This window comes from Apostichopus japonicus, chromosome 13 (genome assembly GCF_037975245.1).
Source record: "Apostichopus japonicus isolate 1M-3 chromosome 13, ASM3797524v1, whole genome shotgun sequence".
Lineage (NCBI taxonomy): Eukaryota > Metazoa > Echinodermata > Holothuroidea > Aspidochirotida > Stichopodidae > Apostichopus > Apostichopus japonicus.
In genome coordinates, this window is record NC_092573.1 from 4,688,405 (window position 1) to 4,705,667 (window position 17,263).

At 35.3% G+C, this 17,263-nt stretch overlaps 1 protein-coding gene across 1 annotated transcript in view; it reads right to left on the reverse strand.

The window, feature by feature from the left end:
- Nucleotides 1-17,263, reverse strand: part of LOC139979016 (uncharacterized) — a 184,308-nt gene that overhangs the window by 54,642 nt on the left and 112,403 nt on the right. The gene's annotated exons all lie outside the window — the stretch shown is intronic.

Sequence of the window (17,263 nt, forward strand, 5' to 3'; positions counted from 1 at the left end):
ATTTTATGAAAACATTGGATCAGAATTGTATGACCAATGTCACGTAGTCTTAACAGAATATATAGGTCTTAAAATCATGCGCAAACGGCAGGACGTTAAAAGGGGTGTCGATACCTGAATGAACTACAGAGAGTGTGTTGCTTTGCATAAGAAGAGAGTGACAAATAAAAGTAGAATTGTAGCCTGTCTTAGTTATTCTTTGTAATTATTATACCAGCTCAAACTCATAGTTTAGTTTATAAGTAAAACAAGTTATGACAGAATAGTCATCGTATTCCATCGTAGAAGTGTTTCCGATGTCCGATTTGATATGATAGACAGATGTACTCTTGGGATATAACAAAGATAATGACAAGAATAAATGATATTATGTGAGACATTTATTGCGATGTACAGGTCTATTGGGAAATCGATTGAAGATGCATTATCTCGTTAGATCAATACGAAGGTATTTTGAAATACCGAGGCGGTGTTTTTTATGTTAACTTAAGCTCTAATTTGGATTATGTTTCTGTTTTATTTGCAATCTTTCACGCTGTATTGTACTATTTCTGTGATAAATTGCTTCACGTGTTGTGATAATTATGTTAAATACATCCCTATGAGAATAAACAAGACACAGTGATTATGATAGATGTAACCAATTCATTTACCTTCAGGCCATTCCAAGGAGCTATACGTACACCTTGTTGAATGTACTTTACTTAACCTATTTGGCGCTTAACGTCTCGCACTCCAAAATACTAGCTAATTAAGACATTGTAAAAGCAATTTTCTTTTCAAGTGCGTCAAAGATGACGTTACTATGGCATTAAGTCAATTACCGGAATCGTTCAAGTAAGGAGTATTACTGTAAGGCCTTTTCTTATACATCATTGAACATGTATATTGAGGAAATTCAAACTAAGAACAAATGAAGGAAAGTTTTCATGTGAATTATTATTCAATAATATAATTCAATGTTTACTTAGAATGTGTGAAGAATGATGTGATTTAAGTATAAAAATCCATGTTGTTATCTGTTATCAAAAATATTGGTTCAGTTATTATGAGTTAAAATTACTAGGTGTCGTCCACGCCCTACAATCGTCATTTTCCAAGACAGCTAGAGCATATAACATAGAAGTTTCCAAATTACATGTCCTACCCACCTTAGGATAGCTATAGGTATGGACTATCTTGGCACAAACAAGATAATCTTAGCCAGGATGGATTTGGATTACATATCTATATCTATCTACATCTATATCTATCTATATATCTATATATATCTATATATATATCTATCTATCTATATATATATATATATATCTATCTATCTATCTATCTATATATATATATATATATATATATATATATATATATATATATATATATATATATATATATATATACATAAAAGTTTCCAAATTACATGTCCTACCCACCTTAGGATAGCTGCAGACTTAGACTATCTTGGCACAAACAAGAGGTTCCCAACAAGAGCGATAAAAAGTTGAGATAGAAGGGTTGGAAGTTTAGCATAGTGTTATCAAACCCATATTCTGACCCTCGTCGACGAATATTCCTGGTTCTCCAACAAACTCCTTAAACGCCCGAGATTACCTTCAAATCATTATATGTTTACATCGTCAGTAGTGTATTACATCTTTTCATTATTCGAGAAGAAAAAAATATGATAATAGCTGAAAATAAGCCAAACAGTTATCTTGAACAGGTCCATTCGGGGACTTTTCGGGCACTATACACAAGGTGTAAGAAGTTATGTGATACCACCATTGGTACAAAAATGGCGCTATAGCAGAGTAATTTATCCTATACCGTTGCCTTTAAACTGATGTTGTGCTATAAATGACGTGCTCTTTCGTACTCTAACAACCGATAATCTTAGCCAAGGTGGATGTTGGATTATATATCAGTATATTGAAGTATACACCGTATACGTAGACAATATAATATCATATCTTAATACTATTAAAGATGCAAATTGAGACTTGAGAGAAACCTTGAACTAGCCTATATTGAATGTATATATAAGAAAAGCGATATAATGCACTTGCCATGACGCATTGGTGCACTTCACTCATTAAAAAGAAGGATAATTAAGAACGGTATCTACATATCAAATATTATAACTATGCTATCATTTGTACGAAATAGTCAAGTTAGAGGACTGACATTGACAGAACCTTCGGTTTCGAATCATTTAACGTGGTTACATTTTAAAGTATTCAGAACAGTAAAAAATAGACTTTTTAGTTAATAGGTCCAACGATGAAAAATTTAGTATTCCTCCATTAAAACAAACCCCATTATTACAATGATTGGTCGACGTTTAATCCATACCAGATGGATACATTCTAAATAAAGTATAAGTAATTTCTTAGTTAACCCTCTCCGCATAACTGTATAATGCATTTGAATGTATTTCATGAGTGATTCGTGTTGGAAATTGAAACAGCAAATAGCTCGGTTTAATAACCACTCTGTCCACTTTACGATGAAATTTCTCATTTTGATTGAGAAAGAATCCTTTGCTTAATGAACAGACCACTTTCCCGAAAATAAAGAGGAAAAACTGAAATAAAACTATTCATCTGTTTGAAACATTAATATGCTACACAGAAGAAGATGTAGTATATTCGCGAGTCTCTGCTTTTAATTGCTTTAATAATAAAGCATTTAGACCTAATTAAGCTTTTAGGTAGGAAATGAGATTGATTCGTCAATATCTGTGCAACATCCTTAAGGTACTTCGTGACCGGGTTGTAAATAGAAACTATAACGAATGACCATGAAATTTCTTTAGGATTAAATGATTTATTTCACCCGCGATTTTCGAGAAAATCAGCTGGTAGAATTTTTCAATTGTGAAACACATTCCTTTATAACAAGGCTGTATCAGTTGACATTCATTAGCACTAAACGTGTTTTTGCTTGGCCGTCTGTCTGTTTGTCGGTCATCGTCTGAATCAAATCTAATGTGTCCTGTATCACTGTTAAAAATGTTGAGCAAAATCTTGTGATATATATTATTTAATCAAGTTGCTATATGCAACAACCTCAAAAGTTCAGCACAACTTCCTTTCCTATCGTAATACTTGACCAACAGGTGGGAACAAACCTGCCCAAAATTTGTAATCAACAGTGAAATATTTCTGGAAATATGCTCAAAATAATTTTACATATTCTCATTCAGTTATCGGTTTCATTAAAGAGGATCTTATCCAAACGAAGTATTTACCAGAAAATGGATTTTTCAACTGGGAGAGATATAATAAAAGTTCAGAGGCAGCATCACCTCTCATTGTTGTATCATTATCTTAAAAGGAAACCTTAACTTAAGACTTGTAGATAGTCTGCACTCGGACTCTTGTTCTAGCATAGTTAACTCTTGTAGATAGTCTGCACTCGGACTCTTGTTCTAGCATAGTTAACTCTTGTAGATAGTCTGCACTCGGACTCTTGTTCTAACATAGTTAACTCTTGCAGATAGTCTGCGCTCGGACTCTTGTTCTAGCACAGTTAACTCTTGCAGATAGTCTGCACTCGGACTCTTGTTCTAGCATAGTTAACTCTTGTAGATAGTCTGCACTGGTACTCGTGTTCTAACAGGGGCGTATCCAGGGGGCGCAACAGGCGCGCGCCCCCCCTATTGGCCGTCACCAAAAAAAAAAAAAGTTTAGCAAAAAAAAAAAAAAAAAAAAAAAAATTGATGACGACCTTTATGTGAGATGTCGGTGATCGCTCAACCCCCCCCCCCCTCCCGTATGCTTTATTTTTTGTTTGCCAAAAAAAGGTTCTGGCGAAGTTCGGCGGCATAATAGTTTTAGAAACATAGATGGTAATTGTGTTTGTATTATCACTATAAACACTAAATGACATGCCAGCCATACTAAATTGTGCATTTTGTGTCCATATTTACTGGAAATGTTGCTTATTATTAAGGTCGAAAAATGGATCACATATGGCCATGGGCGGCGATCCTGGGTGGAGGGGGGATATATCCCCCCATGAAAATGGGTGGAGGGGATGTAATGCACCATACCCCCCCCCACCAAATGCCAGGGATAAGAATATTTTCATGCCTACATTTATGCATCTTCGTTAATGTACGGCTCTTTCTTAGCTTCATTTCTCGCCTACCATAAACGCAGTGCGATCTTTTCAAATAAAGCGTCTTTATAAAGCAAAAATAGTTGACTGTAGGCTTCATTGGCCATATAACAACAAAATGTATTATTGCGCCCACGGTATTGATATAGTACATATATGCACCCTCATAGTATTCATATAGGCCCTATAGTAGGCCTACACACGTACATGTTCCCTCGAACAGCTGAGAATCTCATGTAACCAGGGTAATGCTTAATACACGTTTCACCTGGATGCCCTAGCAATCGGTACCTAGGAATGTAACTATGTGTAATTGTGTATTGCATGTGTATAGGCCTATAATAGCCTGCATGAGGCCATTTTCTTCATCGAATAATATAACAGAGCTCTCGAACATTCTAACGTTGCGCCTGAAACAAGATTGACAGGGGCAATTTTCCCAAAATAACACCCGAAATTAAAAAAAAAGTATTTTGGATCCTGATTATGAGATATTTCGGACATGACATCCCTATTTTAAAGTTGGGTATATGCCGCTTGGAAACCTCGGGAAGTGCCGTTTCCGGCCATCTAGAGGGTTTGTTAATCCCAAAATTTTCTTGTACGCTTCGCGCCAACTCATGTGGCGCTACGCTTAGATAGTCAACAAGGTCATATCCCCCCCCCCCCACTCGGAAGTACGGATCGCCGCCCATGCATATGACACCATTTTGCATTTCAGCCCTTCTTTGAAAGCAAAAATTGTACACCCCCTCCCCTTAGACCCATCCCCCAGGCGATCATTCATGCCTGGCGCCCCCCCCCCTATTGGAAAATCCTGGATACGCCCCTGTTCTAACATAGTAAACTCTTGGTCTGCACTCGGACTCTAGTTCTAGCATAGTTAACTATTGTAGATAGTCTGCACTCGGACTCGTGTTCTAGCATAGTTAACTCTTGTAGATAGTCTGCACTGGTACTCGTGTTCTAGCATAGTAAACTCTTTGGTCTTCACTCGGACTCTTGTTCTAACATAGTTAACTATTGTAGATAGTCTGCACTCGTACTCTTGTTCTAGCATAGTTAATTCTCGTTAATTTGTTCTCGTACTCGGACATTTTGGAAATAATGTTTATGGATCATTGCAAATTAGCACACGCACTGGTAGGCAACTCATATACCGAGGCAATGGCGTGACAAATATTTCAAGGCTGGTTCATGAGTTCACTTTAACTTGATACAAACTGCAATCGACACAAATCAACAAATCAAACAACATTAAAGGTGTGTTCAATTGGCTAAAAAAGAGTCAAATCCAACCCTCTTAGCGCCCTCGGATATTGGGAGCCCTGGTTCAATGAAGCGCATGGACCACCGATTGCTACTCTTCTGTACCAAAGTCCATTCTTGTCCATTCTTGGACACGTGCTCATGATACTATGCTCGGACCACAAATCTTTCAACAAGTTATCCTACTACGTACAGCAAAAAGAACCCATATGCTATATTATTTGCAATGTTTCCAGTTTCTATCCCTATATCTGCTGATATCCCGTTCTGTCTCTGTGCGGTATAGGCCTGTATATTTCTACCCCACATGCCTTTGGCTTTTCATATTTTATTTGTTTGTTCTTTATTGACTAACATGACAACCATAGAACAATTTATTTGCGTTCGTTACTTGATAATTGAGCCGGTCTACAGCATCTTTACACGTATTGTTTATTCAGCATAGCCATTTTAATCACCAACTTGTCCCACAGTCAAATTAAATTAAAGATGCATGACATAATTTATGATAAGCGAAGACCGGTGACTGGTAGTATTAGTTTTAATTTCCCCAAAACGTGTAATGTAGATAACACAAGAACGGTAACACATGCATTTATTAAATTGTTTCATTGTTTGGTAACTTTATTGGCTGTATGGTAGCCTGACTATTTTGATTTTTCTCTCTCTGTTTATTTGGTTATTTAGCTGTTTGAGTTTTGGGCTGCTGTTTTGTTATCTGTTGGCTGTTTGACAGATCGTCTATTCGGCTGGTTTATAGGTGTGCTGTTTCGCTCTGTTGCCGTCCCGATGGTTGTTTGTTTGTTTATCTGATTGATTATATTTGTTTGTTTTCAGTTGCTTGTTTGTCGTTTATTGGTAACGAACCAACTTGACGCATGTAAAACTAAACGTACCGAAGGGGCCATACGTAGTAGGCCACAAGTATTTGCTTTTCCCAGCCGTACGATAGTTTACAATCAGTAATTGCCATCTCTTACTGTATTAAAGTTACATTTTAGAACATATTTCTCTCGAAGGAAGACAATTCCTTCTGAGTTTTCCGCTCTCATCCGTCCCATTATGTCAAGTGTTTCAACATTGATGTCAACACTGCTTTTTTCATGTAATTGTATCCCGCGAATCTTACGTCTTTCCAGCGGGAGTGGTCTTCGAAGATTCAGTGAAAAGAGCAAAGCCGGCGTTATAAAGGAGAACTTGGATGGCTCAAAGGAAACAGAAATCCAAGTATTTGAAATCCCCTGAGTTTCTCGCTCATGGAGACATTAGGAGGATTGCTATGTGCAAAGTGGCGTGTCAAAAGAAATATTTTAAGAGATTGCTGAATGCCGTTGAAAGGTGGTCTACTAATGCCGCAAACTGGGCAAGGAAGAGGGAAAATAAAACGGTGCTTTTCAAACCTTTGAAACGTCTATTATTTTCATATCGTGTTTCCCGTGGAAGTTCAACTCAATAAAGACTACTTTATACTTTAGGGCAATTACGTGATAATTTCTTGCAGGTGTTAAAATTGACCAAACAATTTGTAAAATAAAAATAAAAATAATATTATACCTCAAGGGTAGTTCTTAAGGTTAGCTTCTAGACGGTGGTGTGATTCTGTAGTTAAACAAATGAAATGTCCTAGATTCATTGAAAGACATGGACCAAATATTTAAATACTTCAAGTTGGTACATAAGTCTCTTTTAAATTTGTTACTAGGTCCAATAAAGGATAGGTTAGCGATTCCAGCGGATGTACACTATGCTAATTGTGGTAGGTTACCAGACGCAATTGTATACGAAAATACTATACATCACACATACATACATGCACACAAATATATATATATATATATATATATATATATATATATAAAGATAGATAGATATACATATATATATTTATTTATATATATAGATACATAGATGTATATAATAGGTTACTGTCATCATACCATGCACCGACCACTTATATACCAGCTTGATGACGTCACCATACATATACTTACCATGTCAATTATGGAAGTAAGTCAAATAATCTTGAGTATTCTCAATCCTCTTAAATTTCCAACCAACCTAAACAGTTCAATTAGAAATAACACAAGAAATTGGTGTGTTAATTGTGTGTGATTAGGCGATGTTACATTACAGTGAATACTAATTGAGTATAAAACGAAACTACCTGACAATAAATCCACCTCATTTGCGTTGCGCAACCAATACCGACATTGTATAAGGACTTTAAAAGCTTACAGAAATGACAGATAAATTGTTTCAATGAAGAAATTATTTCTTTTTCAATATTATCAGCCAGTGGGAGAGAATGGTTCAGTTAGTAGCGGCAAGCCGTAACTTACGTCACTAGCGTCGGAAGGTTAACTCATCCGGTCCGAAACAGTCTGTTAATGTTAACATTCCCATAAGTATACCCCAAAAAGACCTAGAACGTAAGGGCACATTAGTCAACCGTCAAATCACGAGAGATTGTCTGAGAACATGATCGGATTGGCATCCCATTTGTGAATTAAATATAATTGAATGCAACAATCGTTGGTTTGCAGGCAACTTTTAAAGTCAGAGAGGTAATAAATTAAAAGAAAAACTGCGGGATATTTCTTTCAAACCGATGTTTGCTTAAAATACTATAAGGCGAGAAAGGGGGAAATGAAATAATACTTACGTACCAGCATATTTTTTAAAACTGAGTTTGACAAGCTGGTTCACATAAAAAGAAGAAGAAAAACCGAATTAGCCAGACGATATCTTAATGCTGACATCAAACTTGCCTCTCTGAAATATAGTCGTTTTTATTGTAAGTGTTAAATGCCACTTTCATAGTTTCACAAGAAAAGTATACGGTCAATTTATGACATGTTAGTCCACAAGGAGAAAGAGAGAGACGGAGAGAGGGAGAGGTGGAGAGAGGGAAGGAGGGAGAGGGGGAGGGGAGGTGGAGGGGGGGGAAGGAGGGAGAGAAAAATCTCAAAAGTGACTACAATGTTATGTATATGAAGACATTTTTACCGGAGTGAAAATCCAGGCTATGGAGACCCTTGATCGAACAAGCGTTTACCTTTGTAAAATACACTGTCTTGTTATTAGACTGTACAGAACTATATGTTTGTGTTTTTAGAGGTTAAACACATTCGAATGTTTTGTACAAAGGATGTAGATATACAGGCAAACATCTGTAGGCACATAAATAGTTAGACTGTAATCTCATATAATGAACGAACACATTTCAGCGGGAATATTATTAATGTTTAGGCTGCCTATATACTATAAAGGTTGTTGACATTAGTGGTATCCAAAGAGCTTTTTTAATGACAAATATACGTGTACAATGCAATTAAATGGTATGTCACCGTGCCATATGTCACACATGTCACGCATGTCACTTATTTTACAAAGTAACTTTTATGCCGAAGGAAAGTTTGTTTTAGTTTTTTAAATAAAACTTTTATACTTGAGAGACTCTGTGTGATCGTAGCAATTTAGGAAACAAAACTAAATATACATTTGGCAAAATTAATTCATCTTGCCCTTGAAACTAGCTATGGGAAGGTGACAAAATCGGTCTTTGTTGTTCCTCATATATTTCCACCATACCATCTATGTGCTTTATATGATAGCCGTGTTACATCTTAGAATAGTAACTCATGATTAACCGATGTGAGAAGCTCCATAAAAAAAGGGGGTAAAGAATAAGCAAAAATGCAAAGAGAAAAACAAAATTAAAAAGGAGAAGCACTCGGCAGTTAAGTAAAACCAAGTTTCAAGCTGCATCAGATACAACAGGTAAAGCCAAAATGAACAGCAACGAAAAAAATGACTAAAAACTTTAAGAAAACAACAAATTTGTTTGGGTTTCCCAAAAGCCTGGCAGGCACATATGTAGGGATAGGAAGTGACCCGTTAAGCGTGTTAAGTGGTTGTTTACTGTTAATCGTGATGTCGCATAAAGCACAGACATATAACACTTCAAGGAATGACTCAGTAAACTGGCCTAGGAGACTGATGTATCTTGGTTCAATCAGTCTGCTCATTTATTGATTGATTTAATAAATTGAAAAATAATGAAGAATAAGTCTGCTCGAAAATAAATCAAAGAAAATGACTAACATAATTTTGGCTCTAATGAAGTTACGATCATACCTCTTTTGGGTTGCAGCTATATTGACTGATAAACGTAGTGAGATTAATTCGATAAACTCATTATCGCATATCGCTTATCATTTTGTGCCAATCTTTTTCGACATGCTGTGTTTTTATTACTATGCAAAAAGCAGACAATCGTGATTTATTTTTCTCATACAATTAATTTATACGTAGGTCAGCTGTTCAGATTGTAATGAAACAGTAATTTTAGTGATATACCCAACTCTATAATATATAACAAGGCCTAATTTCTTTTGTTGAATTCCATCTTAAGTTATACTCAAACTTTTATAAGGTTAAATTGCCGATACTTGTTTGAGAAAACTGAATGAACGGATTTTCGTAAGGTTTCACACGTTGGTTCCAGAAAGACAATTAACAATTTAACTGCACATTATTTACTTAGCATATACTTCAATTTCTTAAGTATTGCTGCCTATATTAGACAATGATCCTTTGACTTACCGAAACAAGAATATGACCCATACTTTAAGACGTGATTTATACAGTAACCATTATTTCATATACTCTTGACAAGCAGCTGTGTGTTAAGACATGTATCGTATAGATAACGTATAACTAAAGCAAATATACACGACCGATTGCCATTTTGTTTTAGGTTTTAGTGAATAAATTTGATGTTGTTTACGTTATTCACTTCAAAGGTAGACTTTACCTAAACAACTGTTTTTCACCTACTGAACAATATTTTTTTATACTATAAGATTTTTAATTGACACTTATTTCTTTAAAGTTAAATCGGGCAGTTTTGAACCAAAAAGGAGACAAAGAAGAAGTAAAATAAATAAAAACCAACAACAACAACTCAACAACAATCTAATCGAAGTTTACAAGGGAACACCGGTTTCTATTTCACCCCTGTTACTTAGTTTGAAAGTTTTAATAAGCTTCATTCTCTTATAAATGTATATATTTGAAGGTATAAGTCATAGCAACATATATATGTCTTTGCAAATTAACATTAATGTAGTTTATATTTGATTAAAACAAGAACTGATCGCCCTGGGGCTTGTGCGTAATTTATTTATAGAAAGGTATATACCTTCTAAAAATTATGATGTATTTTTTTCCTTTTAAAAAAAAAAATCAGTTATTTTTTAAATTAACTTAAAAAAGAAGAAGTTTACCATAAGAATAACATACAGTAACTTTATGTTTCTCCTCAGTGATAATATTCGAGCTTCTTTCCCTGGAAGGTTAATAACTTCTGTCATATGAGCCAACACTTAAAACGATGAAAGAGACTGGGAAAATGGGATAGAATTACCAATTAACTGATTGGAGAAATTGGCGAACGCGGTACAGATTTCAATGTGTGTCTAAGTAAATGAACTGATGTAGCGATAGAACACAGGCATATTCAGTAGAATATATGAAGCGCCATATGTATATAGTTTTCTTTTCATTATTCAGACAAGTTTACTGCAGCACCTACTCAAATATTTTTACCAAACTGTAACAGCAGTAAAAGCTACATAATACTTGTAGTAACGCGTTTATCTTGGCAGCAGTAGCTTCAATATAAGTTGATGAATTAAATCAAATTATTACTCATATCATTTGAAGGGACCGAATACATATATATATATATATTTTTCAATTAAGATTAGTCTTTACACGATAACCGAATATCTATCTAGGTAAATATTTTCGTATATATCGTTTACAGGTTGCACTAACAATGGATGAAATGATTTTTAAAATGACGGCGAGAATAAAATAAAATGAAGAAAAGAAGTGAAAGGCAGTGACTATGACATGTTTTAATAAAAATAAATACCATTTTCGAGTGTTGCCATTTATCATTTAGCGTCATGGATAGAGATAGGCAACTATTATAAATACTGGCAGACATCTTGTCGAATTACGTAGATGGATTTTGAACGCTTTGTTTGTGTCTATGTAAACCAAGTGGATCATACACATTTCTGTTTATCATTTAAATTTTTAGCTAAGTCCATTAAATGATCATAAATAAATAAATTTCACAACATTCTTTTCAGGCTGAAACACGTACCACTCTCTGTTTTATCCAGATTTTATTATCATGTTGAAATATATAACAGGGAGCATATTTTTTATTACACTATATTCAAGAAATGCTTGATCCAGTGAGGAATACCTGCCTCTTAAAGCTTCGCATTGCTCTGACACGAATAATCTTTATAAGTAAGTTTCTTGATTCATCCAATACTGTTGTTATCTTTTAAGATGCATATTATGCCCTGATATGACTCATAAAAGTGCTTTCATTACCCACAGAGATCACGTAAAACCATTTTATTATACATTGGATATGTTGCTTCCATAAATTATGTCATTATTTATTAACAAGTATATATTCTTGACCATATATGGCGCCAACACCCATTGTAACAACAGAATATCACCAATTGACAAAGTATACCCAGTTTTTTTTTGTATATTTACAATAATAGCCTTTTACCAATTATAACAAAAAGGCGCAATATATTTTTCCATAAACAATTACCAAATAGGTACAATGTGCAATGAATGCTGACATTTGTTTATATTACATATCAAATTTTTGTGAGAACTCTGCTTCGGGGATAAATTAGGATGTATTGATTCTGAAGTTTTCAAAGAAAATAATCCTGAAGACTTCTTGGGATGACTATAAATAGCTTCCTGTCATGTTTATTACCTTGTTTTTGAACAGGTCATGATTTTGACGTTTGGTGTTTCCATAATTTACACCATTGTCACCATCACATCGACGGCACCACGTGTATCATAATATTCTTGATAGGTTGGCCATTAATCTATTGACGAACATGTCCTAAGAAATCATGTGTACAAGATAGTAAATTTCAACCATGTATTTGACGGCTTTGCTAATAGAAAAATATACTATTTATTTGTACCTAAAGTTTAGAAATTGCTTTGTTTTCTATCAATTTTATGCTTCCCACTTTTTCTGCATTATACTCGTAAAATATCGCGAGGCATTAAGCACACCAATCACATCCGCTGATATCTGTGGTCGTACTTCAAATATGAACATATAGATATAATTCACTGTGATTTACGATCGTTTCATCAACATCGAATGAAAGACACAAAACATGACCCGACTTTGACTTTTATCATTTGGCAGATATAATCATTACTCCATCATTAGCATTTTTTAGCTTAGAACTCAAGTTTTTACAAGTAGGACTTTCTAAGAACAAAGTATGCCGGAATCATTAAACATGTTAGTTTCTCAAAATATCACCAAAGACCATGCATTAACGAATAGCACGATATCTCTAAACAATCAGTGCTGCAATAATAACAAGAATATGCGTTATCTTTCACTTTACGTTTATATATATGATGTAATAAACCAGGAACAAAACGAATGCTTCTTTTATCCTGGTCGGATGAAATTGTATAGACTTTGTAAAGCTTAGTATTACAACAAGAAATATAGAATATGCAACACTTTTCAGTCTTCTATATTTCATGTTACATGTCAACTGATTCCTAAAAGGCTAAGGAAAATCAGATAATTGTACGCAGTAGAGTGTGTGTAGCCTATTTTAAACTTATTTATGTTATGCATGACACGTTCTTTAAAGCCTCACAATATCTTGTGTGACAATGTCCCACGCCGTGATTGCTAAATACGAGTAAATTCACGGCTGGTATCGCAGAAATACAGAATATTTAGCCGTTTTAATCATGTATCATTTGTATGACATGTCTCACAACATCGCAAAATGAAATAAGGAATATATATACAGCGTGGTTAACTCCATCTATACTTGTTATAATAAGTGCCATAAATTGTTCTTAAAGCTTTACTAAACTTGAAGGAAGAATCACAGCATGGGAAACGTAATATGATAGGTTTACTGCCACAACAACTGTTGATATAAAATATAGTTTTAAAGGAACTTGAAATAATCAAGTATACCGAATATTAAGCCTGTGGTATGATTCTCCAGGCCTTAAGTTAAATCCTCAATATTTCAATTTCAGAAAACAATTCATCACCTCACCTCACATTACGTCACACGATTTGGTCAGAACTTTGCAAAGGTAAGAAAAACTGCGCTAATCTTGGAGAGCTTTGACTCAAATATCTGACGAAGAGGCTGCATTTCGTCAGTGTTTGATGTCACGGTGCCCCTATAGGAGAGGAACCTTCTCACTTTCTCTTTGAAGTTCGTTACTTATTTCCATAGGGACCACGAGTAGCAAGTAAACTAATAAATATAACAGTTATGGCCGGTTCATTATTTCATAATCATATCCGAACTGTATCAAACAAAACTCCTGTTGATACTACTACTACTACTACTACTACTACTACTACTACTACTACTACTACTACTACTACTACTACTACTACTACTACTACTACTACTACTACTACTACTACTACTACTACTACTACTACTACTACTACTACCACTACTACCACCACCACCACCACCACCACCACCACCACCACCACCACCACCACCACCACCACCACCACCACTACTACCACTACTACCACTACTACCACTACTACTTCTACTACTACTACTACTACTACTACTACTACTACTACTGCTACTACTACTGCCACTACCACTACTACTACTACTACTACTACTACTACTACTACTACTACTACTACTACTACTACTACTACCACTACTACCACCACCACCACCACCACCACCACCACCACCACCACCACCACCACCACCACCACCACCACCACCACCACCACCACCACCACTACCACCACTACTACTACTACTACTTCTACTACTACTACTACTACTACTACTACTACCACTACCACCACCACCACCACCACCACCACCACCACCACCACCACTACTACCACTACTACCACTACTACTACTACTACTTCTACTACTACTACTACTACTACTACTACTACTACTGCTACTACTACTACCACTACCACTACTACTACTACTACTACTATTACTACTACTACAGTGTCTGGTGAATAATAGTCAATCATATTTGGTAATAAAACGCAAGGATTTGTTTATAGAGGCATGCAAAGATAATACCCGTCGCATATTTTCATAAAATGATTTCAAGACTAACCATTTACATACCTTGGTGGGACAAAATTAATTTTCACGCGAAAATTTTCATTTCCTTATCGGTTTATCAGTGTGCAAGCATATTACGTCTGTCTCCGGCAATATCTCAAGTGAACCGGATAATGATATATATATATATATATATATATATATATATATATATATATATATATATATATATATATATATATATATATATGTATATATATGTATATATATATATATATATATATATATATATATTTGAAATTGTTACATTTCTTGAAAATGTAAGAAAAAATGACCCTTTATGTCTGGTGGTTAACATCTCTAACCAAGGAAATCAATCTAATGTCTCCATCTAAATGGTCATAATTGTGTAAAGTCCAACTGGCTTCAGAACATTTCTTTCATATAGTAGTATAATTGTAAAAACATACACACGTGTTAGGGCATGCCTTTAGGTGAGGCATATTGCAATCTGACGAGATGATTGTTTTGAAATTACCTCGTTTGTATATATTAAGTCGATCACAATCCACACTCGAGGGAAATCAAGCAGATATAAATGTAAACCAAACTTCATCTTCTCCCACATATCAACTTTGATTTTACGTCAATCCTGTCTTGGGCATGTGTGCAGGCGTGATGGAAAATTAAAGGTGTTCCATTTGTACTTAAAGGCGTTACAAGGATATTAACCATGTTTTTCCCTCCTGGATGAAGCAACATAGCGTCATAGCTGAACATGTTTTGTAACATGAGAAAAAGAATGCGTTATAACCAAGGGGACAGGACCGCACCCAACCAAGAATTATTATCCTGTGCCCGAGTAGCAGAACGGAATTAAAACATCCATTTTCAATTTTTGTTGAATGGCAAACTTTGAATAGCAGTGAGACACATGACATTCATTTAAGGGGGTCTTATAAATATGACACCTCTAAACGTCCCGAAAACTGGATCCCCTGTGTATTGTACTAGAACGTTCAATATTTGGAATTTATTTGTCCAAATACCTGTTTTATACACACTCTGCAACGGGGAAAACATTTTCTTATTTTATCAAAATTAAAACATTTATATAAACGCATTGTATCTATGAAAAGCGATACTTTGAAGAATTCTCATAAAACTAGGGTGGGGGAAGGGGTGGGGTACCCTCGACTCCGCTGCGGCTCCTGATATATTTTTCTGTATCGGTCGGATAGGATGCTACAAGACTGTGGCAAATCAAACACAGTATGAAAAACCATTGAAGTAACCTAATTGCTGAGATGTTATCGACTGATGTAATACAACAACAACAACTTCAAATTTGGCCATTCTTCTTTCTCGAATGGCGGGCGAAGAAAGTAGAGCTCTTGGTATGTTAACCTTTCTTTCTTGTTATCCATTGCACGTTTGAAGAGTAAGAAAAAAAATCGCCTTCCTGTCACTATTTTCGTTTCTGACGTCAGAGTCACCATAAACGGTTGCATGACACGTAATGTCATGATAACAATCTTTACACAACTGTTGCTAATTACAGCTTGATCTGTTCTATCTAATTACATATCGAATGGGCAAACACAACAACTTCTGTTTCTGCTCATAGAACATCACACATCGTATAGGCCATCTTCTTGTTACATATATTCGTGTATGGAAAACACATGCTTGGAAGCAAATATCCCCACAAACGACCGACATTCCTTTTATTGTAGCCGTATTTGCCAGGGCAGTAAGTTTTATTGGGGGGGGGGGGGGGGTTTGTAGGAAAGGATTGATAAAACCAATCAGGGTGAACACTTCATGCACCCATAGAGACCTTCTGCTAACCCACGTTTCGCAATGTTTGAGAAGTTTCTTACAATATAATGTTGAGCCTTAAATCATAGAATTAGTTTTCCTAGGTAGTCTCTAAGTGTTATACCCGTATTAATTCATGGATTTTAAGAACGCCTTTTCTAGCATTATATACTCAAATCCTATTATGACGCTATTTACCGTCAAAGGTGTCTGCCCCATGGAATGTTACTTGTTTATTAACTTTTATTTGGTGATAAAAAAAGATGTCATATGGTGCTTAAATTAATTTGATCAATTTACTCTTCAGTTTGTTGTAAGCTTTTTCTCGAACTCAAAAGCTGCTACAGTTCTTTAGAATGATTTGGCTCTATAGGCAACCACATGATGCACCTCGATCAAACTTAAATCCAGCGCAAGCAATATTTTTTACTCTCGTATTTCCATCGGTGAGAATAAAATTCATTGTATCGTACTAAGATTAAGAAACAACTTTCAAAATAGAAGCTCGGTAAAAAGGAAAATCAAACGTTGTTATCAGTACTGATAGTCACTTACGCACTATTAAACAGACAGTCAGTTCATACTTGTTGTTAGACTGTTCAACATATATAACAAACTTGCATCTTTCATTCCTTTTTGGTTTGTCAGTCAACTGACTCATCTAAGTCAAATGCATCGCAACAAACCATTTCCCACTGTGTAGCACATTAATCTATTTCCGAGAACCCGTTGGTCATCATAAGCGCGGTTAACGAAAAGCAAACAGAGAAAAAACTAAACCAAACAACAGCATCAATCCCTAAACATCCTCTCCGAATGCTCCGCCTGCGTCGAAGGTGAAACTTCAGTTTTACATAAAGAAAAGA